We start from the raw sequence: 4,879 nt of genomic DNA, 5'->3' as shown, positions 1-4,879 counted from the left end.
GTTATTTTTAATCAACATGGAACGCTATCGTGCCCAGTTGGTTATTGATAAGTTTTGACTGGATGCTGGGTTTGGTCAATTAAAATAGGAGAACACAAAAATCTTAGTGGCTATCCCTATGATTTTAAGGTTAATTGCTAGAACTGCATGAATAAATTATTTGTTAATAAATGATCAGTGATATAATTGAAATACGGAAATTCCTTGAATCAGAGTTTGGTAAAATATTTAAATTTTCTCTTTTAATTATTTGTTCATCTCATTTAGTTAATTCTCGCATTAGTATTATTTTTTTTATTTTTTTATTTTATTTCTTCAAAACCAAAACCCCCCCCCCCCCCCTTTTAATTACATTTACTTGAAAGAAATAAATACTCGTTCCCTGTGGATTCGACCCTGCTCACTACTATACTCGTTTTGTTAAGGAGTAGGAATTTTAAGTTTGTTGGCTAACGACAGGCCTATCAAATTTTGGCGCCGTTGCCGGGGAGCGGTGTTTATAATTATTTCTTTCGAGTTCTTGTTATTTAATTTTTTTTTATGCCTCGTTCTTCTCCTACAGGTGAATTAGAATATATTCCAGAGATCGAGAAGACAGCTAAGAGGTTGATAAAAGAGGCGAGGCTACGACGTAACCAAGCATCGATTCCATCTCCTAGTTTGAACGCGGAATTGAACTCGAGTGAATCTGAAAGAGAATCTGACCCCGAGTTTGAAACTGAAGAAAGTGAGACAGAAGAAACAATGGCAGAACCAGCGCAGAGAACCCTCAGGGAGTTGGCTAATCCTAATGTTACTCAACAGCCATTATGCATTCAATTTCCTACTACTGAAGCCAATTTTGAATTGAAATCTGGGTTGATTCATTTATTGCCAACTTTTCGTGGTCTTGCAGGTGAAGACCCGCATAAGCATTTAAAGGAGTTTCATATTGTTTGCACTGCTATGAAACCTCAAGGAATTACAGAGGAACAAATTTCACTGCGAGCTTTTCCATTCTCTCTGGCTGACAAGGCGAAGGATTGGCTCTACTATTTGCCATCTGGAACAATAACAACTTGGAATGGAATGAAGCAGCAATTTCTGGAAAACTTCTTCCCAGATTCGAGAGCAGCAAACATTAGGAAAGACATTTGTGGGATCGGCCAATTACAAGGAGAGACTTTGTATGAGTATTGGGAAAGATTCAAGAGACTGTGTGCGAGTTGCCCGCAACATCAAATTTCTGAACAACTTTTAATTCAGTATTTTTATGAGGGACTCTCAGTTTTTGATAGGAACATGGTGGATGCTGCAAGTGGAGGAGCATTAGTGAACAAAACACCTCAAGAAGCAAGTGATCTGATCGCCAACATGGCAGCTAATGCTCAACAGTTCGGAACAAGAGAAGACAATGCTCCACGACAGGTTAAAGAGGTAAGTGTTAGTCCAATTGATCAAAAATTAGATTCTTTAACATCTCTTTTGGAAAAATTGGTTGTAGGACAAGCACAACAGGTCAAATCTTGTGGGATATGTTCGGTTGTTGGACATGCGACTGATATGTGTCCAACATTACAAGAAGATCCGACGCAGCAAGCCAATGCAATTGACGGTTTTCCTGGACAACCACAGCGTTGATATGACCCATATTCCAATACCTACAATCCGGGATGGAGAGATCACCCGAATTTCAGTTACAAGAACCAAGGAGGACAACAAGGATTTCCACAACAGAATTACAACAAACAACCAGCACCTGCACAATCCTCTGACTCAGGTATGTCTCTAGATGAAATTGTTAAGGCCCTTGCATCTAACACTCAGAAATTTCAACAGGAAACAAGGGCCAGCATGCAGAATCTAGGAAATCAGATAACTCAATTAGCTACTGCGGTCAGCAACTTGGAGGCTCAAAATTCTGGAAAACTACCATCACAAACGGTAGTAAATCCAAGAGAAAATGCAAGTGCAATGGTGTTGAGAAGTGGAAAGAAGATTGAAATTGAGTCTACCTCCCCTATGAAGACTAGTGAAGAAAAGGGCATGGACAAGGAGGCTGAAAACACATCCGAGGAGCAAACAAAGGTAAAACCCACATCCCATTCATCCGATATATCTAATGTGGTTGCTCCTCCCTTCCCCTCTAGGTTGGAAAAATCTAAGAAGACTGACTATGAGAATGAAGTGTTGGAGATGTTCAGAAAAGTGGAAATTAACATACCCTTGATTGATGCAATTAAGCAAATTCCAAGGTATGCTAAATTTTTGAAGGATTTGTGCACTAACAAGAGGAGGTTGAGAGGTGATGAGTAAGTGAGTGTGGGAGAAAATGTATCTGCTGTGATAAAAAAAATCATTACCAAATAAGTGCAAGGATCCAGGTATGTTTACTATGCCTTGTGTTATTGGGAATTTGAAGATTGAGCATGCCATGTTAGATTTAGGTGCATCCATAAATGTCATGCCATATTCGATTTACTGTGCTCTAAATCTGGGTCCTTTGAAAGAAACTAGGGTGGTGATTCAATTGGCGGATCGTTCTAATGCTTACCCGGAAGGGGTTGTTGAAGATGTCTTGGTGCAGGTTAAGGAATTAATATTTCCCGCAGATTTCTATATCTTACGAATGGAAGAGGATTTCATGTCGAATTCACCTCCAATTATATTGGGAAGGCCATTCATGAAGACAGCTAGGACAAAGATTGATGTTGATGATGGTACCCTCTCCGTCGAATTTGACAGAGAGATTGTAAAATTCAATATTTTTGATGCTATGAAGTACCCAAGTGAAAATCATTCGATATGCTCTATTGATGTTGTTGATTCAATTGTGCAGGAGGTTTTTGAGGAAGAATGTGAGACTGAAAATTTTCAAATGTATGCACAATTGGAGGTGGAAGAAGACTTAGCTGAGGCTTATGAGATTTCAGAACCAGAAATTGATCAAACGAGGGTAACAAATTCAAAGGTTGAAATTCCATTCTCTCATAAAAAATTGCTACCTTCCGTTTTGCAGGCACCCAAAGTAGAGTTGAAGAGTTTGCCAGACCATTTGAAATATATATATCTGGGTGATGAAGAGACTCTACCGGTGATCATCTCAAAGAAATTGACTGAAGATCAGGAAGAGAGGTTGGTCACAGTACTCAAGGAGCACAAAACTGCAATCGGGTGGACTTTAGCTGATATCAAAGGCATAAGTCCATCGATTTGCATGCATAGGATTCTTTTGGAGGATGATGCCAAACCGGTAAGAGAGTTCCAAAGAAAACTGAATCCGATAATGAAGGAAGTGTTAATGAAAGAAATCATCAAGCTCTTAGATGAAGGCATAATCTATCCAATCTCGGATAGCAAATGGGTGAGCCCGATCCATGTTGTTCCAAAGAAAACAGGCATCACGGTGGTAAGAAATCAAAATGATGAGTTGGTACCGACAAGAGTACAAAATGGCTGGAGAATGGTCATTGATTTTCGAAGGCTTAACTTAGCCACTAGAAAAGATCACTTTCTCTTACCTTTTATTGATCATACATTGGAAAGGCTAGCTGGAAAAACTTATTTTTGTTTTCTTGATGGATTTTCAGGTTACTACTAGATAGTCATTGCTTAGGAAGATCAGGAGAAAACAACTTTCACGTGCCCTTTTGGAACATTCGCCTACAGACGCATGCCATTCGGACTTTGTAATGCCCCAGGTACGTTCCAACGGTGTATGCTAAGTATATTTTCTGAATATATTGAGAATTGCATTGAAGTATTCATGGACGATTTCACTGTTTATGGAAACTCATTTGAGGTTTGTCTGGATCACTTATCCAATATTTTGAAAAGTTGTATGGAAACCAACTTGGTTTTGAATTATGAAAAATGTCATTTCATGGTGAATGAAGGTATTGTGTTGGGTCATGTTGTTTCGTCTAGGGGCATAGAGGTTGATAAAGCAAAGATTGATTTGATCACACACTTGCGATTCCCCACTAACGTTAAGGAAGTTCGAGCTTTTCTTGGGCATGCAGGTTTTTATCGCAGGTTTATTAAGGATTTTTCAAAGATTGCTTTGCCAATGTCCAAATTATTGCAAAAGGACGTGCCCTTCGAGTTTGGAGAGAAATGCAAGGAGGCTTTTGACAAACTCAAGAACATGCTGACTACTGCACCTATAATCCAGCCTCCTGACTGGACCTTGACTTTCGAAATCATGTGTGATGCCAGTAACTATGCTGTGGGAGCTGTTTTAGGCCAACGGATTGATAAGAAGAGTCATGTCATATATTATGCATCCAAGACGTTGGACCCTGCACAGTGCAACTACACAACTACTGAAAAGGAGCTTTTGGCAATTGTTTTTGCTTTAAATAAATTCAGATCATATTTGCTTGGTTCTAAAGTGTTGGTGTATTCTGATCATGCAGCGCTGAAGTATCTATTGGCGAAAAAGGAGTCAAAACCGAGGCTGATAAGGTGGATACTCCTGCTCCAAGAGTTTGATTTTGAAATCAAAGATCGAAAGGGAACCGAGAATCCAGTGGCCGATCATCTGAGCAGATTGGTGAAAGAAGAGGAATCCATGCCTATTTCTGAATTGTTTCTTGATGAACAATTATTCCAAGTTAAAGGTATGGCTCCTTGGTATGCGGATATAGTAAACTATTTGGTTAGTGGAACTTTTCCCTCTTCCCTTAGTAAATCCCGTAAGAATAAGATTCGATGTGAGGCAAAGTATTATGTGTGGGAGGATCCTGATTTATGGAAATTTTGTGCCGATCAAGTCATTAGGAGATGTGTGCCTGAAAACGAGTACAAGTCAGTTTTGGTTTTCTGTCATAATTATGAATGTGGTGGTCATTTTGGACCGAAAAGAACTGCTAGAAAAATTTTGGATAGTGGTTTGTAC

At 39.2% G+C, this 4,879-nt stretch overlaps 1 pseudogene; it reads left to right on the top strand.

The window, feature by feature from the left end:
* Positions 1 to 540: 540 nt before the first annotated feature.
* Positions 541 to 3,580, top strand: LOC140861276 (uncharacterized; annotated as a pseudogene).
* Positions 3,581 to 4,879: the final 1,299 nt, after the last annotated feature.

The sequence above is a fragment of the Henckelia pumila genome, chromosome 4 (assembly GCF_033568475.1).
Source record: "Henckelia pumila isolate YLH828 chromosome 4, ASM3356847v2, whole genome shotgun sequence".
NCBI classification, from domain to species: domain Eukaryota; kingdom Viridiplantae; phylum Streptophyta; class Magnoliopsida; order Lamiales; family Gesneriaceae; genus Henckelia; species Henckelia pumila.
Note: the sequence above shows the minus strand (reverse complement) of the source record. Positions and strands in the feature narration are given on the sequence as shown.